Here is a 27,138-nt window from a genome sequence, read left to right as displayed (position 1 = left end):
ACTGTGGCTCGCGAGCCACATGCGGCTCTTTGGCACCTTGAGTGTGGCTCTTCCACAAAATACCATTGCCTGGGCGAGTCTATTTTGAAGAAGTGGCATTAGAAGTTTAAGTTTAAAAAATTTGGCTCTCAAAAGAAATTTCAATCGTTGTACTGTTGATATTTGGCTCTGTTGACTAATGAGTTTGCCGACCACTGGTCTAAAGGAAGGGCTTTTTACTCCCATTTAAAAGAAGAGAGCACTGAGGTGGGAGAGCATGTACACAACTGCAGGGTTGCACCGCCAGGACTGTGAGCTGTGTGGCCAGGCTGTCAATAGGGTGCCACACGATCCTCAACCTCAAGACAGACCTGTGCAGAAGAGCTCCCTGGAATTAACCGTTAGTAGCAGAGGTTTGGGATGCATTGGCCCAACCTCTTTGCTCTGTCCCCTGTATTTCAGACTCTGGCCAGGGGGGAGGGTGTATGGTTTTCTCCATTCTCTCACTGAGGAAAACAGAAAGGAAGGAAATGTTCCAACTGCCTAAGAGGATAAGGCATTTAAGAAGCCTGGAGTGCTTTTAAAGCCCTCATTTGTGCAAGCTTTCGCCTTTTTCAGAGCAATTCCCATGTACTGTTCCCCCTCACCCCCCGCCACCACTGCCCCTCAAGTGGGAATTACCGTCCACATTTGAAGGGGGATGAGTTGCTTTGTACATTGGTGTTAGTTATAACCGCCTAATACATTGGTCCAACATGGAAATTCTACTAATCACATTTATTTATAAGAAAGGATGCCTGTAATTTTTACTTATAAGGTATTTCCACTGAGAATGTTTTGGGTGTTATTGTGGCACAGACTTGGAGTAAAACATTTCCCATAAATATTCTTAGAGTCCATTAACCTCTCTCAGTTCATTTCTCTCTGGGTGCTCTGAAGGGATTTCCCCATTCCTGGATCTAGGAGGTGACATTTCTCCACTTAGGTTGCAATGGCTCATTTCCTCAGTTGCAGGCTATAGGTCAGGCTCTGGGAGACTCTTCTTTGGCCAATGGGGAGTCAGATGGCTCTGGGGAGGCCAATGCTGCCAGTCATGGTTGCTCCTGGCTCCTGGAGCAACACCTCACACACCTGCATCCTCTGGCCCAGCCCAGGATGGGTGCTGCTGAATGCGTGCTGGCAAGTGGCCTCAGCCCCAGACTTAGAAATGCAGACATAGCTGAGTTGGATTGCTGGTTCCCCAGTTTCCTCAACTCCCACGGCATTTTGCTAAAATCATGGACTTGAGCCAGACCTCCTGGGTTTGAATACCACCTTGGATAAGTGAGTTTAATATTCTTTGCTTTAGTTTCTCCTTTTAGAAGGTAGGGATAGTGTTTATGACTACCTTATGGGGCTGTTGTGAAGACTAAATTATTAATATTTTTAAAGCACTTAGAATAGTGCCTGGCACATAACCAACACTGTCTTAAGTGATTGCCATCATTATTGCTATTGTTCTTATTCTTTCAGTCAACATGAATTGAGGACCATATGTGTGGAGTCAAGATGGATCAGCTTTGCTACTTACCTGCTGAGCTATCCTGGGTGCTTTATTTAACCACTCTGTGCCTTGTTTCCTTTATACTGTGAAACGGGAACAATAAAACTGCATATGTTGCAGGTTGGTGGTGAGGACAGAGGGCATGTCCTTTTCTGGCTCATGGTAAGTACTTAGTAAATCCTAGATACTGTTATCATCTCTATCACTGGTGTTACTATGATTCCTGGGTCAGGCCAGGCCCTCCACTGCTGCCTGGGAGAAACTCATTTTAACCTTGGACAGATCTACTAGCATTTGAGGCCTAGGCAGCCATTCCTGTGCTTTGCCTAGATCAGTGATGGGCAACCTTTTGAGCTTGGTGTGTCAAACTTCGCCAAAAAACTGAGCATAACTCGGGCAGTGTGTCACTTTGAGGAAAAAAACTAACTCCAAGACTCTAGTCGCAAATGTTTCATCCTCAGGAGCAGCAAATGTTTCATCCTCGGCATACGGCTGCGTGTCATCAGAAATGGCTACGCGTGTCAGTGCTGACACGCGTGTAATAGGTTCGCCATCACTGGCCTAGATTCTCCCTGACCACTCCCCAGCATTGTAGACCAGGAACTTTGACCCAGCTCTTCCTGGCACACCTGTCACCTGCCAGTCCTCTCCCAGATGCAGAGAAATGTTTTCCAAACATTCATTAGATTGCTAGGACCCTCCAATAGTTTTGCCACTACACATAGACTATAAATCAAACTTTGCATGGGGTGCTTCTAGGCCCAGCCCCATCGGCCCTGGAGCAGGCATTCCTCTGCATGCATCACCCATGTAGGGCCTTTGCTCACTCCTCCCAGCCCACTGCCCTCCATGCTCTTCTTCAATCCCTGGACCTCTGCATGTCTGGCTCCTTCTACCAGTGAGAGCTCTGGTCAAAGTTCTCTCCTCAGCAACTGCCAATCACTCCCCACCTGCCACCCTGTTTTGTTTTTTTCACAGTCTTGTGATGCCCTGAACCTATCTTCTTTATTTATTTGGTCACCTGTTTGCTGGAGTGTTGGCACCATGAGGACAGGGGTCATGTCTGTTTCATTCCCAGGGCACCCCAGGGTGAATAAAAGCATAACAGTGACTGCACATAGAGGGTCCTCTATAAACGCCAGTAAACAAGTAAACCCTGGCTCCAAGCCTCCTTCAGGGAAGAGAGAATGCATCTCTTTATGTAATGAAAGAGGTTGAGCCCCACGGTGAAAATTCCACTGCGGTTGCCAGCCATGGGCCTGAGAAGCCTCTCACTCATCTCGGGAGGAGGAGAGGGGAGATGTCACCTACCCCTCTGACAGGATGGCTCATCGATGGCTCGCCTCAACCTCCTTACCCACCCACGCCTGTCAAAAGCTGCTGGGTTTAAATGCCCATGTTTCTGTTCTGTATTATCAATTGTTTAATATTCAAGAGATGGCATTAAATAAATATGTGAGCAATTATGTAATGTGTTTGCAAACAGTTGGGTTAGTCCCAGAGTGCTCGGGTGAGAAACAAAACTTCAGCAAAGCAAGAGGTCTGGGTGATCTCCCAGGGCTGGGGACAGAGGCTCCTGGCCAGTCTGCCAGTTTGCTCCCTCCCTGATTCGGTCTGGAGTTACTTATCTTCCTTGCCCTGGCAGTGTGGGATAATAGGAAGCGAGCTCAGGATCTTGGAGTTGCATCCTGGCTCTTCCACCTCCTGGCTGGGAAGGGAGGTCTCAGTTTGCTCATCTGTGAAAGGGTTATAGACGCCTCCTGGGAAGTCAGACAAGGTCAGACTCGGAGCTCTGACTCAGAGGATTTCTTGCAGAAGGTAAGTTGGGTCTGATGCTGAAAGATAAGCAGTGTGAGCTCTGGTGCTCAACAGGGATGGGGATGGGGGTGTGGGGCATGGACTTGGGGGTTCCGAGATATATAATGTAAGGTAAACTGAGCAAGGCAATAACAGAGGCCCTCCCAAAGGGCTTAGGGATACAGAGGAAGATGTGCTTAATCCAGCTAGGAGCCAGAGAAATCTCACAGAGCTGCCATGTCAGCTGGCTCTGGAAGGCTGAGTGGCTTTTGACCCCAGAGAGAGGGCTGCCCATAACTAACCTGCATTGGGCACCTCGCATGCCTATTCATTCCACAAGCATTTATTGAGCACCCACTATGTTCCAGCTAGTCTGCTAAACACTTTACATGGATCACCTTTGCTTGACTAACACAAGAAGATGCGGCACTGTCCCCATTTTACAGGTGAGAGAACTGAGACTCGGTTCACTGTGTGAAGTGATGCTGTCCTCCTCCTCTGCGTTCTGTGCCTACTCCCTATGCAAACGCAAAAGGGATGTAAGGGAATTTCCCCAAAGCAGCACAATGGTGCATAAGTAATTCATGTGTCCTTGCCAGGGTGGCACAGGAAAGTTCGCTGCTGTCAAACCCTGCTTTCCTGTTCTGTTGAACCTCCATTAGCAGCCCCCCAACAGTGCCCTCTTCCCACATCTACCCCACCCCCAGCAAAACCCCAGTCTTCAACTCACCCCTCCATGTGTCTGGTTAAATGAAAGGCGTTGGGGGGTTGGAAAGTGGGGCCCATGTCTTGCTGGCTCTGGGGACTGGGTGACGAAGTTCAGCTGTGGAAAAGGGAGATGGCATTGATTAGGGGCGGGTGACTTGATGGGGACCTGAGTCAGGAAGGAGTAGAAAGAGAAGACTGGTGTGGAGTATCCTCTGTGTGCTGGCACTGGGCTGGGGCCAGAGGTAGGTAAGGATGGAGAGAGAAGAGAAGCAGGGGCACCCTTCTCCTCACCTACCTCCTAGGGGCTGACCCAACCAAATGGGGACCCAGCCCCTGCCTCCCCCATCAAAACTTGCCAGATGGGCTTCACCCCTCTCGGGCCCTGTCTTGGGGAAAGCAAGTCCACCTGCTGTCAGGGGTGTCAAGCTGGGGTCTCTGTCCTCTGTCTGCTGGTTGGGGTAGCCTGCCATGGCAGGGGTGTGGTAAAGTGGTCATGCGAGTATGCTTTGGAGAGACAGAGTCCCTGGGCCCAGTGGCTTAACCTTTCTGAACCTCCATTTCCCCAACTTCAGGATAGAGATAATATCTATTTTTATGAGCATTCACGTGTGTGTGTGTGTGTGTGTGTGTGTGTGTGTGTGTGTGTGGTGGTGTAGGTTTATGCACTTTTATCACATGCGTAGTTTTATGTAACCACTACTACAATCAGGATTGTTCCATCACATGCTTACTGAGTCCAACCCTTTAGAGTCACATTCATTTCCTCCCCACCTTCAATCCTAAGGCCTGGCAGTCATGAAACTGTTCTCCATGTCTAGAATATTGCTCATCCAATGATGTTCTATAAGTGGAATCACGCTATATGTAATCTTTTGGGATTGGCTTTTCTGATTTAGAATAATTCTCTGGAGATTTATCCATCCAGCTGTTGTGTGTATCAATAGTTAATTTTTTTTTTATTGCTGAATGCTATTCATTGGTAGATGTACTACTGTTTGTTTAACCATTCATCCACAAAAATCATCTGGGTTATTTCCAATTTGGGGCTAATATGAGTAAAACTGCTATAAATACTTGTGTATAGGTATTTTATATAGACATAAGTTCTCATTTATTTCGGATACATGCCCAAGAGTGTAATTGTTGGGTTGCATGGTAGTTGCATGTCTAGTTGTGTGTGTTTTTAAAAAGAAACTTCCAAACCTTTACAGAGTGGCTATACTATTTTACATTTCCACCAGCAAAGTATGAATCATCCAGTTTTTCAGAATCCTCATCAACATTTGGTGGTGTTATTTTTTATTTTAGCCATTCTGATAGGTGTGTAATATCTCATTGTGGTTTTAATTTGCAATTCTCTAATGACTAATGATGTCAAATGTCTTTTCATGTGCTTATTTGCCATCTGTATATACACTCGTTGGAGAAATGTTTCTTCATGACATTTGCCTATTTTTAATTGGATTGTTGGATTTTTTTTTTTTTTACTGTTGAGTTTTAAAATATATGTCAGATATCAGTACTTTGTCAGATTTTGTGGTTTGCAAATATTTCCTTCCAGTCTGTAGCTTATCTTTTCATCCTCTTAACAGAGTCTTTTGTAGAGCAAAAGCTTTTAATTTTGGTTAAGTTTAGTTTATCATTTTTTTTCTTTTATGGATCATGCTTTTGGTGTCAAGTCTAAGAATGCTTTGCCTAGCTCTAGATCTTGAATATTTTCCTCTTACATTTTTTAAACCATAAGTTTTAGTTTTACATTTAAATCTGTGGTCCAGTTTGAGTTAATTTTTGTATAAGGTGCAAGACTTAGGTAGAAGGTGTGTGTGTGTGTGTGTGTGTGTGTGTGTGTGTGTATGTGTGTGTATGTGTGTGTGTGTGTTTTAACTCATGGATGTCCAATGACTTCAGAACCATTGGTTGAAAAGAATATCATTTTTCCTTCATTGAATTGCTTTTGTATCTTGTTAAAAATTGGTGTGGCTTATTTGTATAGGTCTATTTCTAGATCCTCTATTCCATCCCATTGATCTATATGTCATCTCTCTGTCAGTACTACACAGTTTTGATTTTTGTGTAATAAATCTTGGAATCAGGTATCCTGATTCTTTTCAATTTATTCTTTTTCAAAACTATTTCAGCTATTCTAGCTCTTTTACATGTCCTTATAAATTTTAGAATAACAATTTCTATATCTACAAAAATTTTGCTGGGATTTTGGTAGATATTGCAGAGAACTGACATCTTAACTTTGCTGAGTCTTCCAATCCATGAACACACTATGTCACTTCATTTATTTAGGTATTCTTTGATTTCTGTTTTCAGTGTTTTGTAGTTTTCAGTATACAAATCTTATATACAGAAATGCAATAGATTTTTCTATGTGTCTTGTATCCTATGACCTTCCCAAACTCACTTATTAGTCCTAGGAGGTTTTCTTTTTTCGTAGATTCTTTGGGATTTTTAATGTAGAGAATGAAGTTATCTGCAAATAGGAGCAGTTTTAGTTCTTTCTTTCCAATCTTCATGCCTTAGCTTATCTTATTGCACTGGCTAGCTAGTAATTGAATATAAGTGATGAGAGTTGACACCTTGCCTTGTTCCTAATTTTAGGGAAGGCATTTAGTCTTTAACCATTAAATATTATGTTAGATGTATTTTTTTGTAGGCATTCTTTATCAAGTTGAGAAAATTCCCTTCTATTTCTATTTTTCTGTGCATTATATCATAAATCAGTGTTGAATTTTATGAAATGTTTTTCATGAATTGATGGATGTGATCATATGAATTTTCTTCTTTAGCCTATTAATATGGTGGATTATATTCATTGATTTTAAAATGTTGAACCAACCTTGCATTACTGGAATAAACCCTACTTGGTCATAAGGCATAATTTTTTTTCGTTGTTGAATTCTATTTGCTAATGTTTCATTCAAGATTTTCACATCTATATTTATGAAGGATGTGGGCCTGTAGTTTTTATTTTTATTTGTTGTACTCTCTTTGTCTGGTTTTGATATCAGGGTAATTCTAGCTTCATGAATTGAACTGAGAAGTGTTCCCTCCTCTTCCATTTACTTAAAGACATTGTGTAGAATTGGTAGGGTTTTTTTTTTTTAACATTTAGTAAAATTCTCCAGTGAAACTATCTGGTCTGGAGATTTAATGTAATATGTTAAAATTTAAATCTACAATTTTTTTTGTTTTCTGTTTTTTCTACATACACTTACAACCATATCTAAAAGTTTTATAATTTTTGCTTTAACCATTGAACATAATTTAGAAAGCTCAAGTGGAGAAAGAATTTCTATTGCATTTACCCACAATTTTGCTTACTAGATTCTTTTTTCCCTCCTGATATTCTAAACTTCCTTTAAAAATTTTTACCCTTTCTGTTTGTAGATGTGGGGAAGCATGGGACTTGGTTGGAAAGTCTGTAAGGAGGATACTCCAAAAGGTCGGGGGCCTTTAGGGGGACCTTGCCAAAGGCAGCAGCCCCTGCCTTGATTTTTCCAAACAAGTCCGAGCCCCTGGGTATTTTACTGGAATCTCTATGTTTAGTCTTTAGACCTGACTGTGTAGAAGCATGTGCTTCCTCAAGGACACTTACCCTGCTAATTGTATCTAGAGGTTAATTTTAGTTCAAGCTGTTGTTACAATAAAAGTCTAAGGAGGCAGGTGAATGGGGATGTTTGGTGCCTATAGCCAAACAGCCCCTTAGCCTTCTCTTTCACAGAAACGTGTGTCAGAGTAATTCATCCATTGCTCAGGGTCTGCTGGTCAGTTCCAGCATGTAAAACTTCTTTTAGCGTTGTTTTAGGTTGATTTCTAGCAACAAATTCTCTTCGTTTTCCTTCATCTGAGAATGTCTTGATTTTACCTTAATTCCTAAAGAATCTTGTTGCTAGATATAGAATTCTTACTTGACAGTTCTTTCCTTTCAGTGTTTGAAAAAGATTTTGTGCCACTTTCCTTTTGGCCTCCATGGTTTCCGATGAGAAATCCACTGGCATTCAAATTGTTTCCCCCTGATGAGTGAGTTACAGTATTTCTCTCTCACTGCTTTAAAGATTTTAGTTTTGTTTTTAGTTTTCAGGAGCTTAACTACTTTGTATCTTGGTGTGGATTAATTTGGGTTTATCCTCTTTGGAGTTTTCTCAGCTTCTTGAATCTGTAGGTTTATGGTTTTTTGTTTGCCAAATTTTAAAAGTTATTAGAAATTTTTTTTCAAGTAGTTTTTCAGCTCCACTCTCCTTTTCATTTTCTTTCAGGAGTTCAATGACATACACATTAGATTTTTTTGTTATAGTCTCACAAAAAAGTAAAAGTCTATTTTACTTTGTTATCCAGATTAGGTAATTCTTATTGTCCTAAGTTCTAGTTCAATGATTTCTTTTCTCTGTTCTCTCCAGTTCAGTGTTAAGCACATCCACTGATTTTCTAACAAAATTTCAGTTATCTTATATTTCAGTTCTAAAATTTCCATTTGGTTCTTTTCTATGTCTTCTATTTCATTGCTATGTCTTTCTATTTTTTAAAATTTGTTTCAAGTGTGTTCATAACTGATCCTTAAAGCATTTTTTTATGATGGCTGCTTTAAAAAAATATTTGTCAGATAAAATAACATCTCTGTAATCTCAAAGTTGACATCTACTGATTGTCTTTTGACATTCAGTTTCAGATCTTCCTAGTTCTTGGTATAAATAAATTTCTACTGAAGTCTGGGCATTTGGGATATTATGTTATGGCCTCTGGATCATATTTAAACCTTCTACCAGTATTTCAGCTGGCTTCCTCTGACATTACGGCAGTACAGGAAGGGGGGTTGGAAACTCCAGCTCTCCATTAGGCTTCCACTGATACCTCCCTGGATGGGAAGGGTAGGAGTGCCTTGCTATTACTCTACTGACACCATGGGTTCTGGGGGGTGAGGTCTTGTTACCACCCAGTGGGGAATGAAAGTCCTGACTCCGTACTTGTCCTTCTCTGACACCATCCTTGTGGTGCCTCATTATAGCCTGAGGAAAGTAGAAGTCTAGTTTCTCTACTTTATCTTTGCTGGTGGGGGCAGGGGGCACAGTGTTTTTTATGGTGTTTGGCTGGTAGAGCAGTTTTTATCTAAAAGTGTTGCCCCTTCCTTGTGTTCATATATGCATGGCCCTGTGTTCACAGACAATGGGGTGGTGAGGGCCTGGAGCAGGGGTGGGGGTGGGTTGGAGGGGTTCAATGGGAGCGGGGGAAAGGGGACATTTGTAATACTTTCAACAATAAATAATTATTAAAAAAATAAAAGTGTTGCTCCCTTTCTTGTTCTTTGGCTAGAGAGAGCAAACGTCTGTTGATGTCTTGTCTTTTGTGTTTTTGTTTTTGTGTGTGTGTGTGTGTGTGTGTGTGTGTTTTGCTTACTCATTGGCATTTCCTCATTTCTTGTTTCTTCAGCTCTAACTCTGGGATACGTGAGACAAAAGAAAGCCCAGGAACTCACTACTATGTTGTTTCTTGGGTCTGCAGATCCCTAACAGATCTGTCTTCTTTCTCTCTCTTTTTCAGAGGTTTTTTGTTTTTTTTTTCTTTTCTTTTCTTTTTTTTTTTTTCGGTTTGTTCTGCATTTTATTTTTTTTAAATGTAGTGTTTTTTTTTAATCTTTATTGTTGAAAGTATTACATATGTCCCCTTTTCCCAACATAGACTTCTCCCAGCCCGCTCTGCCCCCCACCCCAGGCCTTCACCACCCTATTGTCTGTGTCCCTGGGTTATGCATATATGCATACAAGTTCATTGGTTGATCTATTCCCACCCACCCACCCTCCCTGCCTTCCCTCTAAGGTTTGACAGTGTGTTTGATGCTTCTATGTCTCTGGATCTATTTTTGTTCATCAGTTTATGTTGTTCATTAGCAGAGTTTCTAATTGTATTTATTTATTTATTTATTTTAGAGGAAGGGAGAAAGAAAAACATTGATGTGAGAGAGATACATTGATCAATTGCCTCCAGCACATGCCCTGGCTGGGGGATTGAACCTGCATCCTGGGTATGTTCCCTGACCAGGAATCGAACCTACCATCTTTTGGTGTATAGGACGATGCTCTAACTAACTGAACCACACTGGTCAGGGCTAATGTTTGTTTTTTAATATATAATGTTCAAGAGTTTTGGTTGCACTTTGTGAGTGGAAGAAGTAGAAGTACCTCTACTCCATGTTCCTGGAAGCGGAAGTCCACTTGAAAACCTTTTAACAAGTATTTCCTAGCTCCCTGGAGTTTTACAGAATCACCTATCTTCTTGACACTGCTAATCAAATCATATTTTCTTAAATGCTTGCCATTTCCCGTGGGATTCCAGCCTTCTACCTGACTTGGGTCAGAGCTTACCTGTCCAATAGGAGACAAGAGGAAATGTGGACTTTTATATGTGGTAATGGGTGACTTGAAGCAGAGCCCCAAAGTTGTCAATTTGTTAAAATTAGAAACCCAACTGGATTTCTTTCAGGGTCTTCAGGCCTAGCTCTCTCTGTCTCTTCCAGGGAATACAGGAATCCGAGCAGTGTTTCTAATCATAAATGGCTTAAGCCAGGATGTGCAAGTTCATAACTTTGCCTCATTCCTCAAAGCTGCTGGTTCCTGCTGCTGGTCTGTGCATTACCATTTATGCATTAAGAGGCTCTCAAGTCTGGGCCTCATCTCCTCCCTTCCCCAGCTCTGGGATGTAGGAAGCACCCACCAGTTTTGTGTGTTAAGTGTCTGACTTCCAGAGAACAGTGACTTATCCAAAGCCACTTAGTTCCACACTAGAAGAGCCTCGTGACTCTGGCACCAATGTCATTTTTGAGGCTCTACCCTGTCTGGCCCCAAATCTCTGTATTTTTATCTACATCAGCAGTTCTCAGTGTGTAATCCACATGCCCCTGACAGTTCCTAAGACCCTTGTAGGTGGACTGAGAGGTCAAAATTATTTTCCTAATAACACTAGGATGCCATTTACCATCCTCACTGTGTTGATATTTGCACTGCTGGTGCAAAAGCAATGGTAAATCTGCTGGTGCCCTAGTGCAAATCAAGGGAGTGTCACCAAATTGTACAGCAGTTATTCTACTCTTTCATCACCACACAGTTGTGGTACAAAAATGCCAGTCTCACTTAGGAATATCCTGGGTGAAGCAGGAAAAATGATTAATTTCATTAAAGCTTGACCCTTGGGAACATGAAATGGGAAGTATGCATAGAATATGTCTGCTGCACACCAAACTATGATAGGTGTTAGAGGAAAAGTTTTTGTGCGATCATTTGAGTTGCGAGCTGAATTAGCCTCTGTTTTCATGAAATGCTATTTGTTTTACCCAAGGGAACGACTGACAGACAAATGAGGGTTATTCAGACTTGGGTGTTTGGCAGAATTTTCTCAAAAAGTGAACAAAGTAAGATTACTGCTTTAAGGAAAACAACTGGCAATTTTTGCTGCTAATGATAAAATTTGAGATTTCAAAGTGAAAATCAGAATTTTGGAAAACTTGTATTTGGTATCATGAGCTTGACAGCTTCCCAGGATGCAGAAACACTTCTAATGAGGTCAGTGGTGAGATTACAGATATGATTTTAAAAAATCTTACATAACAAAATGTGTAAACATTAGAAAGATCTATACAACTCAATGAGCCAATATTTCCCAAATGGCCAATGAATGATGTTATGAAAGCAAGCATAGGTAACAGATTCATTGAAGTGTCAGACAGAGAAAATGGATTTTAATGCACAGCAAGTGAAATTTATTGAGATGGCTTCAGATTCTTCATTGCAACTAATTTTTAAGATGCTATCATGGCCTGAATTGTGTCCCCTCTAAAATTCATGTGTTGTAGTCCTAACTCCCCAGTATCTCAGAATGTGACTGCATTTGGATATAAGGCCTTTAAAGAGGCGATGAAGGTAAAATGAGGTCATTTTAGGTGGGCCCTAATGGACTGATGTCCTTATAAGTAGAGGAAATTGGGACACACAAAGAGACACCAGGGATGCATGTGCCCAGAGGAAAGGCCATGTAAGGACACAGCAAGAAGACAGCCCACACAAACCAAGGAGAGAGGCCTCAGAAAAAAACCCAACCCTGCCAAAGCCTTGATCTTGGACTTCAAGGTTCCAAAACTGTGAGAAAATACACTTCTGTTATTAAAGCCATCCGGCCTGTGGCATTTTGTTATGGCATCTGTAGCAAACTAATACACTATCACTTATTGAGTTTGGGTGTAGTATTGAAGAAAAAAAATCTATAATTATCTGAAAAGGTTATTAACATACTGCTCTCTTTTCCAACCACATATCTCTGTGAGGCTGGAATTTCTCCATATGCATTAACCAATACATCATATAGCAATAGATGGAATGCAGAAACAGATGAGAATCCAGCTGCCCTCAATTAAGTCATTAAAGAGATTGGTAAAAATGTAAAACATTACTCTTCTCACTAATTTATTTTTGTTTTGTAAAATACAGTTATTTTTCATAAAATATGTTGTATATGGTACCATAGTGAGTTTATGATTGATATTTTAAATGAATTAATAAATATTAAAACCTCAGTTTTAATTTCTAACATGGTAAATATGCAAAGTATTCACATAAACAAAACTCTTTGTGGTTCTCAATCATTTTTAAGAATATAAAGGGTCCTGAGACAGAAAGTTTGAGAATAACTGATTGAGGTCAGTGTTTCCCAAACCTGGGTCAATTGAATATACTGTCAAGATGGTTAGTATCTGTCCTTTAATCGATCTCATGTTTTTTCTTTCTTAATAACTTGATTGATTAAAACTCAAACATTATTTTAAAAGGAAACTTTGTCACTACCATCAATGAAAAACCAATGCTACACACCACAAATAAAAGATGACTGCATCAAAGAAATGCAACAAGATGTCCTTCCATTTAGTGGATCTGATTGTCCCCTTAAGACCTTAGCTTGCTCTCTGCTCAGAGTTTAGACAATGTTTAGCGGGGATGAGGCTGTAATTACAGTTGCACTAGTTCCTTTTGCCTTGATGTGACCTGGAAGACTGAAAGAGAACCAAAAACAGACTAGTTTTCCTATCCGGTGATGGGCTGATCTTGCATACTACCTAATATCCTCCTGGGTACCATCAGAGACATATACCTCACACTTAGGGACACTCAGATTTAAAGGCACAGAGCCTGAAAGGTGGGGGAGCTGTTCCCTTCACAAACCCTGCCTCCTCAAAGGTGGGCACGGCAGAAGGTGCTACTTGTGCTCACAGGCCCAAGATCACTGACTGCTGCAGCTAAGCTTGAGAAACGGCATACTCTAGCTTAGTGGTCACCAACCTTTTGGACCTCATGGACCACCAGTGATCCACCGACCACCTGTTGGCGACCGCTGCTCTAGCTCAGGCAAGCCCATGAGATGTTCTTTGCTGCAACTCTCCTCAAAAATCTAATCAGTTTATGGCCTGCAGACACCTTAACTCAAGCTTGTGCATACTCCACTCTTGATTCAATCCCTCTTCCAAATATGTTTTCCCTCCCGTGTTCCTTTTCTAAGTAAATGGCACCATGGCCAGGAACGTTCCCATCAACATTGTTTGCAAGAGCTGAACCCTGGAAACAACCCACATGCCCATCAGCAGGAGACTGTGGTATCTTCATGCCAGGAAATATTATATAGCAACGAGAATGCATCAGCTCCAGCAGCAGCCACCACATGGATGAGTCTGAGAAACAATGTTGCCTGGAAGAAGCAAGTCTCAGAAGATTGCAAACTATGTAATGCTATTTCAAAGAACTAAAACAAAAGCAGAACTAAACTATAGGTAGTGTAAGCATACACCCACGAGATAAAAATGTTTAAGAAAAACGGCACATGGGAATTCTATGTGCTTTCTGCTCAGTTTTGCTGTGATCCTAAAACTGCTCTAAAATTACAGTCTATAGGGGGAAAAAAGCAAGGAAATGATAAACAGGATAATCGTTTCCTGTGGAAGAAGCAGAGGTTGAGATGGGACACTCATACTCTTAGGAATACGCAAAATAATTGCTATCATTCAGTTCTTGAGTTGGGTGGTAGGTCCATGATATACATTGTATTATCAAACTAACATCTATGCTACATAATTTCTTTTGCATGTGTCAAAATATGATATTAAAACATAATAAAAGAAAAAATGTGCAGTCTCTGAGCCAGTAAGTTTGCTTCTTATGAACATATTCTAATGGAAATAATTGGAAATGCAAACATTTTAGTCATAAAGATGTTCATCAGTGTTTTCCCTTTTAAATCATGTCAATAATTTGGACACAATCTTAATATCCAACCCTTAGGGGGTTAGTTCAGTAAATTACTGAGCAGCCACAAAATAGAAGATTATGCATCCATCAAAAATCATGTTTTCAAATAATATTGAATGACCCAGGAAAATTTCGTAATACCCTCAAGTGAAAAAAGCCACATACTTAATGGAAATAAAATAGGATCTCAATTTTCCTGACCCCAATAAGAAACCTATATTTATAGTATAAAAAAGGACATAATGTTGAAATATATAACATTGAAAGGTATCGTGTTCTCCAAATATCAACACTGGTGGAGTTAAGTTTTTTGATTCTTCTATTAAAAGTCTATATATATTCCCCATTTCTATAGTAAACACACATGTAAGAAAACATGCTAGCACATGGCACGTTAATATAAGAAGACCAGCTTGCCCATTTTCTGGTACCACCCTCAGAGCTCCCTCTTCTCAAATGATTACCCACCTGCCCCCTGAGGCTGGAGTTTAGTGCCTGATAGTTATCCATCAGCCTGACTCCACCAGGGGACTAGAGAGGGAAGGAAAGAGGCATCTGACAGCCCCTCAGCACACCCCCTTCTTCCCAGCCTTCAGTCTCTGGACTAAAACACCCCCTCAGGTTGCCCCCCTCACCCACCTCAGTCTGATCCTACACAGCACCTCTGTGCAGGGTCACCTACTGAAAACGGAGGAAAGGGCCAGGTCCCTGGGCTTTGCCTGGCTCTGCCCAGCCACCAGCCTCTCCACACAGCTAAGGCCACTCAGCTCCTCGCCTGGGGAGGGGGAGGCGGGGACACGGAGGGACAGAACCTTGGACAGCTCCACTCCAGTCCAGGACTTGGGGCCTGCTAGGGATTCCTCCTTCCTGAGGTCCCCACTTTCCCACCACTTCTCCTCTCCAGAGATAGAAATCAGCCTCCAAAGTCCCTCCACCATATCTGTATCCTCTCCCACTATGAAGCCACACCTGCCTATCAGATTGATGAGGAACGGCCTATTCACCTTACTGCCCCATTTTAAAAATGGGAGACAGACTCTTAGAGGTAAGACCACATATCTGAAGGTACACACCTAACGGTGGCCAAGCCAGACCGTGTGGCTCCCAAAGCCAGTAGGCTCTACTTCCCATGCTCCAGACCTGCTGCCCCCATCAGCAATCAAGGCTCAGTTTTGCTGAGCCATCTGCCACACACAAACTCAAGAGGCAGAAACATTGACTTGCAGCAGAAGGGAACATGCCTGCAGCCGGGAACTGAACAACAAGAGGCCTGTGTCCTCTCAGGCTTCCCTGGCTGGGCCGGTGTGTGGGGCAGAGGGGCTGGGGTAAGGCAAAGTTTTTGGTAGATGTGGGCGAGAGCTGTGGGTGGTGAGTCTGAGGGCAAAAGCTGACAACCACTGAAGATGGGTGGCTTTAGACAAGTCCTCTTCCCTCTCCAGGCCTCAGTTTCCCCCATTACAAGGGGTTGGAACATACAGTTTTCCCCCCAAACCTAACAAGGTCATATTCTATGGCTGCAGGTCTCTGGGGGTTGCCTTCCTGGTCCGTTGCGGTTGACAACAGCCGGTGGGAAAAGAAGAGAGGATTCATAGAGAGAAGAAATGGCTGGCCCAAGGTGACACCATTCCTAACAACAATATCAACGACAATGACAATAATACTCCCCCTGCCCATAAGACGTAGGCAATTTACATCTCCCAGATCTCTCCCATGCCCACCATCTCATTCACAGTCCCCATTTTACAGATGAGGAAACAGAATCAGAAAGGGAGAGTAGCTTAAGGCCACACAGCTGACCCATGACAGGGAGGTCAGATCCTTGTTCTTATGCATTTGTTTCATGAAACTTCTAAAAATATTGTCCCCCAGGGAGCTTGCAGGCAAGGACTATCTGGACACCTGTCCAGGGAAGGTGAAGTCCCTTGTAAGCAAAACCATCTTGTGCCAAAGGTGGGAGGGAATCCACATACAGGGAATTTCTGTTTAGACATATGCAGAACATGCTTCCTGTGCTACAAAGGTAATCGCTGGGCATCCCAGCTGCAGGGTTTGCCCAATGCCCTTCACATGTGTGACACCCACTTGAAGGAAGTTGGGAGGAGCACTGGATGAGGAGTCCAGTCTTGTCACTTCCCCCCTCAGCTGTGTGCCCTGGGCTATGTGCCCTCTCTGTAAAGTGAAGACGGTGGACAAGGCACCTCCCATGGTCCTCACCACTCTGAGCACTGCCCCGGTCATTACCAGAGATGAGCCTGCCATTTCTCATTCATCTTCTGTCAGCCAGAAAGGGTTATGAATGTTGGATGGCCAGGACCCTGCTGGCAATGCTCACTGCTGTACCCCAGCCCCTGGCACTGAGTAGAATCATATTGCTGCTTATAGATTGGTGACAAGGTTCTAAGGAGCAAATCCCAAGGGCATCTGTTTTTTTATCACACGGAGGAAAAAGGCCCCTTGAGTCTGCCAGTCACTGAATGTTTAATATGTGCAAGAGTTTGCACTCCAACTGGGTTAAGGAACCCACTTACTCCTCATAGTGATGCTAAGAGTTCAGAGATGCTGCTATTGCCCTGCCCATAATTCCACAGATCTAACTAACCACTTGGTGTGATTTCCCCCACAGCATCTGCACCTCTTTGCCTGAGGACCTTCTCTGGTGGGCAAGTTCTAGAGAAGTGACACCACTCCTCCCACTCCAGCACCCTCAGCCAATGACTGGTGGGAGGTGGTGCACCATATCACTACCCCAGCTCCTTTGCTCCTCAGGTGTGGACACTGTGAGCTATGGGTTCTCCAATGGCTCCCAGAGTCCCCAGCGTGATTGAGCCCCAGTTGCCCACAGTGGTAATTAACTTTCTTAAAAACATCTCCTTCTCTTTTATGTCTCACTTCCCCACTCCCTTATCAGCATTCCCGTGCCTCCCACATAAATTACTTGCACTTGAATTATTGTCCTGTGGTCTGCTTCTGGGAGAATGCAGCCTGAGAAAGGAAGGCACTAATGTTATTCCCATTTGATGGAAATGAAGCTGATGCTCGGAGAGAAGCGACTTTCCCAGGGTGACATGGAAAGTCCAGATCTGAGCCCAGGCCCAATTAAGCTTAGAGTTTTTGTTTTAATAATCACATATGCCAGGAAGAAAGAATTAAGAGTAAGACTGAGAGTCAATGGCCATGGAGGCACATTAACTCACTTCATTCATTCATTCAGGACTCTTTACTGAAATTAACTACTTGTCAAGCTTTGAGTTGGGTACAGGGAGCACGCTGTTTAAATGCTCTGGCTCTGGAATCTTAGGAACCTCAGCTCAAATCTAGGCTCTAACCATGTACCAGCTGTGTCATGTGGGTGAGTGATTCAACCTTTCCTTACCTCTGCTCTGCTATCTGTCAAATGGAGGACCATAGTAATACCTGCCTCACAGATTATTGTGAGGGTAAACAGACTTACATGAATAAATAAGTGGTCAATAAGGTAAACTATAAAATGATGGTGATATCAGTGCTGAAAACTGGGAAGTGATATGTGGCAGCAATATTATCATTTTTAGCATGTCTTATCACTTAGGCCAGTCCACAGTTATAATAAATACCTGTGAGTTGCATTGGAGTTTAAAGTTTGCAAATCCTTCTACTTTTCCTTTCTCCCTCCATCCTTTTTTTCCTTCTTTCTTCCCACCCACCCAACCCCTGGCCTCTGCTCCTTGCCAGACCCTGTATTGGGCACCAGGACACAGATATGACAAGACTCTGTCCCCAGGGAACTCTTGGAGCCTGTGGGAAATGGGGAGTTAGACAAGGGAACTAACTGTATAGCTCAGTGTGGTGAACAAAAGCCAACACAAGTGTAGGGGTGCATGAGGATGGGCAACTGACCTTGCCTGGTAATGTTATAATTGAGGGGAGGAAGCCACATAGCTCAGAGAGGTTAAGTCACCTGCTTAAGGCCACATACCAAGTTGGTCTGACTCTAAATCCTATATGATTTCTAATATCATGCTATGTGGTTACATTATGTTAAGAGCCCCAAGGAGTCCATAATAACAATGACTTGTATTGCACGACAGGTTGGGGACTCAGCACAAGTGAATGTTTTGTGGCTGGCTACCCATAGAGAACAGAGCTTCTGAAGTCTAGAAACTCAGAGGCAGAAACGCTGAATGAGCAACTGAAGAATTGTGAACAATGTGAAAACAATAAATATTTATCTCAAAGGGGAGCTGATAAGACATACTGACTTTTCTTCTGCGACTTAGAACCTAAGCAAATAGCAGAAATGGGACAAGACACTTTACTGAAGAATAAGGACCACATTGGAACTTAGAGCATTTTACGTTGCTGTAGTCTATTGTTTCTCTTTTCAGTCACTTCAAGATTAACTCAACTACAGAACAATATTTTAATTTTTTTCCTTTGCAGATCCTCATTCTATAGATCAGATTTTTTTTTTCGTTTTCAGAAGCATACCTTTCTCTATGTGGTTCTTTTTTCCTAAAAAAAAAAAAAAATCCAGTATAATCTGAGGTATAGGGCTCTTATCCCTTTCAGACGGACACATTCTCAACGGAGTGCTCCAATGAAAGTCTATAGAATACAGGTGCTGATATAAAAAAATTCATTTTACAGGCAGCCTGTCAAGACTTAACGTGTCCATTCCAGGAACCCAGGCTATCTGGGCACCAACATCACATACTCTTCTTCTTTTTTTTTTTTAAATATATTTTATTGATTTCTCACAGAGAGGAAGAGAGAGGGATAGAGAGTTAGAAACATCGATGAGAGAGAAATATCGATCAGCTGCCTCCTGCACACTCCCTACTGGGGATGTGCCTACAACCAAGGTACATGCCCTTGACCGGAATCGAACCTGGGACCTTTCAGTCCACAGGCCGACGCTCTATCCACTGAGCCAAACCGGTTTCGACAATCACATACTCTTCTGATTATGGAGAGGATCAGTGTCACCCCAAAATCTACAGAATTAATTTTAAATAGTTTTAAATGGTAGGAAACCTATTCTGGGTGAGGTCATGGTGCGGACGAAGGGGAAGCATTCGCAGTGACTCTGGGAGAGAAGGAAGCTGTCATGCACAGTGGCCAAGGCCTGACGCAGAGCAGATACCCCAACCAGCCCGGGCTGCTGGCAGGATGGGACTCAGCCTGCTGGTTCTTTGGCGGAAAGGTGCAGTCTGGCTTTTCTGGACTTGGGTCAAGCAAGTTTTAAGGCTTAGACAGGACTGAGGTGGGGGGAATGCATGTGGACCCTTTCTGCCCCATCCACTCTTGTTTATGGCTATCTCTCCCTGGCCTGGGCAAGACCGTGCAAGTGTTTCGTTAAGAGGACTCCAGCCACAGGCAGCCAACAAGCAAAATCCCCCGAATGACTATGCAGATATTTTATACTCCCTCTCTCCCGCAGCCTCCTGGAGCTCAGCCCTGATTCTTAATTAGCTCATAGGACAGAAATAGATTTTTTCTTATCAGAAATCGGAGTTCAAACTTCTACCCCAGCAGCAGGACATAAATGCTAACAATTACATTCATTTGAAAAAGAATAAAATGTATCAAATTTACCTGTTTTGTTCTGTCTCTGGTTCCAAAAGCTAACTAGGATGGCCAGTGGGGATAGTTTTGAGGGCTGGTGCAGAGAGCCAGGCTGGGAGTGTCCTAGTCCTGTGGCCTCAGGTGCGGCTTAGTTTCCCCACCTGTCAAATGTGGGCGCTAGCCTCTGCCTGGGCTGTTGAAAGCAGAGCATGAGGTCCGGGCTGGGCAAGCTCTCTAGGGCCCTCAGCAAACGGAAATTAAGAACATTAACATTGCTTTTGAACAATGTCAAAAGTTGCATAAGAAGGGTAGCTGTGCTTATCATGGGGCCTGGTTTTGGCTTTCTAGAGCAATCCTGCAACAGCATTTCTGCAGCCAGAGAGGGAACACCCTTCCCACGCCGGCCGCCACCTCAGAGCTGGGTGGTGACTCATAGCAAGGGGCGTGGGCAGGAAACCACTTAGGCATCACCATGGAACCTGACAGATTTGCCCCTGTCGAGCTGCTCTGTAAAGAAAAGGGGAAGGGGGGAGGGCTTCTCCTCCCTAAGGTGAATGGGGCATGGAGGGAACAGCTTTCATCAGCTGAACTCCCTCACTGTCAACGCCACTGGAAGCTAAGAGCCTAAAATGTGTGCTGGCACTGGCTCCTTGGGTGGGAGGAAAATCCCACCTTGTGGGTACTCCCTTCCCTCTCCCAGGTTCAAAGACTCCTCAAACACTGAACATCAGAAAAGTAGTATAGTCCCATCGACATTGAATACCAAGCCCTTTATGTGCTTCGCTCTATTTCATCCTCAGAACTACCTGTTCTCATGCCCATTTTACAGATGAAGAAACCGAGGCTGGAAGCAGGTCACACAGCTCCTGGAGGCAGAGCTGGAATTCCAATAAGATCTGTTTCTAGTGCTCTGAAATGTTTCAGGAGATCCCCAAAGTGGTGTCTCCGGGCACGTGAGAAGCAGGCAAATGTTCCAGAAATGCAACTGCTGGGGCACGACAGCTCACAGCAGAGGCGTTCAATTTTGGCAGCTGTTATTTTTTCATTTTCATTGATTTTCAGAGAGAGGTGAGGGAGAGGAAGAGAGAAAGAGAAACATCGATGGGAGAGTGGAACATCGATCCGCCACCCCCCACACATCCCCCACTAGGGATTGATTCCATAACTCGGGCATGTGCCCCAACTAGGAATGGAACCAGTGACCCTGTTGGTTCACGAGACAAGGCCCAACCAACTGAGCCACACTGCCAGGGCAGCTGCTAATTTTTTTTAAAGGACTTTGTATGTGTTGTCTCATTTATTTTTCATAATAGTTCTATGAAGCAGGTGATGACATTTCTTTTTCACAGGTGAGGAAATGGAGGTGAGTTGCTTCCTTGCCACTCGCTGTCTTAACCCACCGCCCTCAATGACCTCTGGCCTCCAGCTCCTCATCTGAGCAATGGGGATATGTGAAAATCATGGATGTCAGGGTTAAATAAGGTAACAGAAGGGAAATGCTTTAGAAACTGCAAAATGCCACTCGAATATTAAGGAGTATTATTATTTACTAAAATAGCTTAGTGGGGAGAATGCAAGTGAGGCTGAGAATTTCAAGGTCCTGGATTCAATTCTAGAGTTCTGCGGAGTGCTTAAGTGGTATTCTTCCCTGGCCTGGAAGCTCCCCAGAGCAGGCACCATGTCTGGTTTTCCTCAGTTTCCCAAGCTCACAGCATGACACAGAAAGAGTCCCAGGATTAGTTCAGCTCAGGGGAAGAGACTGGAGGGGAAGGAAAATAGAATCACGGGCTGGGAATGACCTTAGGGTTAGCAGAAAATGGATCTTCCAATTTGGGGACACTTTTGAGAATGAAAAGGATACTTTAAATAATCATGATAAGCTGGGATTGTTCCAGGCCAAACAGGATGCATGGGCACCCTCTTTGTTGATCATTTAGTTTGATCCCCATATTGTGGGGGAAACTGAGTCCCAGGAGAGGAACAGCTCCCTGCTCCCTCCCGGGCCTGCTCTTACAAGAGCCAGAACAGCAGCTACTAGTGGGTGGAACTTGCTTTTGAGGGCCTGTGGCTCTCTGGAAGGAACTGGGCGTTATCCATAAAACCCAAAGTTTCTGTTGGGTAAATATCAACACTTCTGGGCTGGTTACTAAGGGCCTGAGTGGTTGCTAAGAGGCCGTATGACCTCATGAGGGGCTATTGTTCAGCGCTCAATAGGCATCCTTGAGTGACATTCCCCAACTCCTAAATCCCAGGGCCCCCTGGGGTTCTGTGAAAAGAAGACAGATTATAACAAGCAGGAGCAGTTGACAGACCCACATTTGTTTTCTCAGGGTCGGGTGTGGGGGTGGGGGTGCAGCCTTTCAGGGCAAAGCATACGAAGGCTTGAGTACCTAGTGAGAGCCATCAGCTGATGCTACCAGCCACTGAAACACCCCGGAAATATAGACTGAACCCCGTGCACAGTGCCTGACTCTCTGCAATCCACCTGAACATATATCATCACAGTTTGCTGTATGGGGTGGGGGTCATAATGATCACCCCCATTTCCAAACATAGAAGCTGAAGTCCAAAGACAAGAAGCAGCTTGCCCAAAGTCTCCCCCAAATGTCTTGTTTTTCAGGTGGAACAATGGCCACCCAAAGACATCCATGGTCTAAACCCTGGAACCTGTGACTATGTTGGGTTACAAAGGGGAATGAAGGTTGCAGATGGAATTAAGGTTGCTCATGAGCTGACCTTGAGATAGGAGATGATGTGGGATGATCTGGGTGGGTTCAATGTAATCACAAGGGTCCTGCAAAGTGGAAGAGGAAGGCAGAGAAGTCAGCATGCCGTGTGAGAAAACCAGGCCGGCCTGACGACGAAGGAAGGGCCTATGAGGAACATGGCCACCTCTAGAAGCTGGGAAAAGTAAGGAGTCATCTTCCATGAGAGCCTCCAGAAGGAACGCAGCCCTGCCGTGATGTCAGCCCAGAAAACCTGCAGCAGACTTCTGACCTATAGAAACGTTAGCTGGTAAATTTTAAGCAACTCAGTTTGTGGTAACTCGTCAGAGCAGCGATAGGAAGCACACCAAGCTTCGAAATCTGCACCGTCTGAGCCAGAAGAGGGGCCTGGGAGACATTTAACTCCCTGGAGTTAAGAAAACAGGAGGCTGGGAGAAATCAAGTGATTTGTTCAGGGTCACAAAGCAAGTGGCACAGACAGCTGAGACCTCCGGGTGTGGGTCGGATCTCCTGCAGGCCACCAAGACTGTCCACTATCTTATAGGCCATTTCTCTGCTGATTCTCAACAGCCAGCCTGATCAGGACCTGGGCCCCAAACCCCAGCTCCTCTGTGTCTGTTGGCCAGAGGCAGATAGAAGGCACTCTTTTCCTATGTCCTCCCCACCAAACACAGGTGGTCTGGAGCCAGAACTCGCAGTGCATGGCCTTTGAGCCTCAGTTTCTTCATTTGAAAGCGGGCACATCACCTTCCACATCAAATGGTGAGGATATAATGTGAGAGGATAAAGGGAAGCCTGTGGCACCACATCGGGCACCCAGTGGGTGCTCAATGCCTGCTCCTCCCTTTCTCTCAGTGAGGTCCAGGCCCTGCCCTGGTTCTCCCAAGGCTGCTGACTCTAACACCTCAGCTTCCTTCGGAATTTGAAGGCCCCATCCCCAAAAGGTGCTACCTCTGCCTGACACACACAGGCACTAAATGAATGCTTGTGGAATGGACTCAGGATTGACACCTGAGTGCTCCTCTGCCTCCTCTTAGCCTGGAAGGCTCCTATGTATCCATCAAGGTCCAGCTCAAATGCCCTCTCCTCCAGGCAGCCTTTCCTGACCCAAAGGTCATGCTCTTCTCTTTGTGCTGGGCTTCTGGCTTCTCGGTGGTGCCCTGATTTTTGTGTTTAGGGACTAAGCCATGGAGGCAGACCTACCTGGCCTCCAATCCTGGCCGTGCCTGCATGATTCTGGGCCAGTTCCACCCCTTCTCTGAGCTTCATTTCCTCTGTTCAGTGGGAACAGTGACAGGACCTCCATCGTGGGGCTGGGTGAGGAGCACATGGGGAGGGTTTAGTGCAGTGATGGCGCAGAGTGGCATGCAGCAAGTGGCACTTGGTTTCATTAGAATGGTTAGCATCTTAGATGCCACGTAGTGCAAAACCAAGGTCTCCAGGGCATCTCTGAGACAGAACTCAGATCTTAGAACTCAGATCTTTATCAAGTGCCTACTATGTGCCAGGCTTTCCTCTAGCTTTGGGAGGACAGAGGGAACAAGGTCCCTGTCCCCAACAGCTGACTTTCTAGCGTCAGGGGGGACAGACGCTGAACAATCTACACAAATAAAAAAAAAAAGGATGTATCAGGAAGGGATCTCGCCGATGAAGCTAAAAAGGCAGGGCAAAGGGCAGGGAGTAACAGGAGAGCCTCTATTTTGGATAAGAGGGCAGAGAAGGCCTCTTTGAGGAGGTGGTATTTAAGCCCTGACTGAAGAGAGGGATGGAATGAACCACACAGAAATGTGGGAAAAAGCATTTCTGGGGAGGAAACTGAAAGGGCAAAATCTCTGAAGAGGGGAGTGTGCTTGGCAGGTTTGAGGAACAGAGGGAGGCCACCTAGTGTGTACTCAGAAGACATATGCAGGACTGAAATGTTATTATATCATTTATACTATTTTATAGGTAATATTTAGTTATGCCTATTTATTATTTCTTATTCATAGGAAACTCATATTCATTGATCCTCTTCATGTACTGTGTCACTGAATGCTCACAGTCATCCTCTGGGGTAGGCACAATTGTCCCTATTTTGCAGATGAGCAAAACTAAAGCTCAGAGAGGTAAAGGGCTTTGCCCAAGGTCACACAGCAGTTCGGTAGCTAAGTCAGGATTTAAACCCAGGACTGTGATATTTCAGTTCTTGCTTTTCCTCCTGGCATACCAGACTGGGGTGGTATTCTCACCCCAGGATTCCTGCTCTTCCACCATTAGTCACTCCTGGCTCCAGGGGTGACTTCTCTCCTTCCCTCCCTGGCTGGGTATTTATTATTGACTAGAGGTCTGGTGCATGAAAATTCATGCACTGGAAGGGGGTGGTCCCTCAGCCCGGCCTGCCCCCTCTCACAGTCCAGGAGCCCTTAGGGGCGGGAGGCGACCCAGCGATCAGGGGAAGGCAACACCCCATCACAACTCTGCTGCTGCCACTGCTGGCAGCTTAAGCCTTGGCCGGCCCTGGTTACCTGAGCCTCGGGTAGCCCTGGGTGGCTGGGCAGCCGCCATCCGAGGCTTGCCTGTGCCTCAGGCTGGCCCTGGGCAGCTGGGGGGCTGAGGGGACTGGGGGTCTCCAGAGGCAGGTGCACGGAGTGGCTGGGCCCACCTAGAGGCAGGCCTGGCCTTGCCGCATGCCTGCCACCCCAGCGGGGCTGAGGGGACTGGGCGCCACCATCTTGTGGCTGTGGGTGCCGTCATCTTTGAGGGTGGGGCAGTCAATTAGCATATTCCCTCCTTACTGGCTGTGGGCGCCTTCATCTGTGCGATGGTGTGAGGGTCAATTAGCATATTCCCTCTTTATTAGAAAGGATATCTGTGGCTTCCTGGGCTGGGCTCTGTTCTGAGACACAGAGATGCACATGGGATGTAGGCCCTCTGTGGTCACTGTAGGCTCTGGAAGGCAGTTCCAGTTCATGGCCCCTGGGATGTTGCCTGCCTGCTGAGGAGGTAAATGAAGATGCTGGAGGGCAGGCAGATGCCTGGGAAATGTGAGCCTTTAAGGACTTATGAAAAGCATGTCAGATCGTTTCAAGACTCTCACTGCCTCTGCAGCATCTGGGCTGCCTGGACGAGGCGGGATTCCCAGGGCAGTTGTGCTCAGCAGTGAAATGGAAGGAGGCAGGAGAACCTTTCAGTAGGAGAGTAATGGAGAGAGTGATCTAGGGGAGGCCTGCAGGAGAGACCAGGCTGCATTGGGGTGCAGGGGACAGATTCCCAGAGGACAGGGCACTGGTGCTGGCCCCCTGGGGAAGAAGGAGAAATGGACTGCAAGGCAGTCACGGAGGGCTGTGAACAAGATAGGGAGAGTGCTCAGAAATGGCTAGAATGGACTTTGTACCAGATGGTAATGTTCTATATAATTATTCTGTTTTTATCCTTCCCCCATCATCATCTCAGTAAGTGGCAGAGAAGGGATTTGAACTCAGATCTGTGTGAGTCTGAGGCCTATGCTGTTTCTATGTCATTCTTCTGGGAACTAGAAGGTGGGCCATCATGGTGGCAGGACCAATGTAATTGGGAGGAAGTGGGACCAGAAGGGCCAGTAGTGGGGTCAGGTATGCCCCAAAGCTGGGGGTGGGGCAGGGCTGTATCCTGGCTGAATATGGTACTAGGAAGGCACTGTGGCAAGGAAATAATACAGGGACATTTCCCCCATATGCAATACTGGGCAAAACTGGGAAGGAAGAACAGGATCCTAGTAAGTAGAGGATGCCTAAGTGGTAAAGCCAGCACAGGCGGGGCTGAAAGACAGAGAGAAGAGAGAATAAGTTCTGATTATTGTTCCAGTCCCTGGATCCAGCTGTACCTGAAGCCTGTTACCCCAGGACTTTTCAGTTACTCAAGCCAATCCATTCCTTTTGGGTGTAAGCCAGTTTGAGTCACTTTCAACAGAAAGATTCTTAATTTACATAGCTTTCTTGGAACCAAAAGGGAAAATGGCACTCAGAAGAAAAAAACAGGAGAAAGATAGGTGGAGGAGAGGAGAACTTGTGTTTAATGGGTATAGAGTTTCAGTTTTGCAAGATGAAAAAGCTCTATAGATTTGTTGCACAGCAATGTGAATATAATGAACACTACTGAAACATTCACTTTAAAATAGTTAAGATGGTAAATTTAAAAAACCCCAGTGTGCTAAAAAATAAAAATGGGTGAGGGAAGACATTAGAAGAGAAGAAGGGGAGGACAGGAAGGCAGGAGAGATGAGGGGAAGAGAGGAGAGGAGTGGAAGGAGGAGAGTAACAGACGGTGGCCTTGTAGCCTCCAGGAGGGAGGCCAGCTGCTCCTGTCACCTACTCTGCTATTTTTACACCTCATGGCTCTCAAGGTAACTTCACACCTGGTGTCCCTGCCCTTCAAACACTAATTTGTTTTCCAGCATTTCAGAAATGCTTTTCTTCCCTGAGAAACACTGCCTGCTTCTCAAAGTTCCTTATTTTTTGAAATGCAAGTATCACTGGGTAGATAAGAAGCTCAACAATAGTAACCATTGATAGGGGTGATGTTTCTGTTTACAAAG

General features: G+C 44.6%; 1 protein-coding gene across 4 annotated transcripts in view; it reads right to left on the bottom strand.

Annotated features, from left to right (window-relative positions):
* The window catches only part of ATP2B2 (ATPase plasma membrane Ca2+ transporting 2), a 371,353-nt gene that overhangs the window by 209,029 nt on the left and 135,186 nt on the right, over positions 1-27,138 (bottom strand). For 3 of the 4 annotated variants that reach the window (XM_079795180.1, XM_079795184.1, XM_079795181.1), the window contains one exon: positions 4,050-4,142. The exons of the other annotated variant lie outside the window; for it this stretch is intronic. The gene's annotated coding sequence lies outside the window, so the exon portion shown is untranslated. The remainder of the gene's footprint in view (positions 1-4,049; positions 4,143-27,138) is intronic. 4 annotated transcript variants of the gene reach the window in all.

The sequence above is a fragment of the Cnephaeus nilssonii genome, assembly GCF_951640355.1.
Source record: "Cnephaeus nilssonii genome assembly, chromosome: 17".
Classification (NCBI taxonomy): Eukaryota; Metazoa; Chordata; class Mammalia; order Chiroptera; family Vespertilionidae; genus Cnephaeus; species Cnephaeus nilssonii.
The sequence above is the reverse complement of the archived record's forward strand: the minus strand, read 5'-3'. Positions and strand labels throughout refer to the sequence as shown.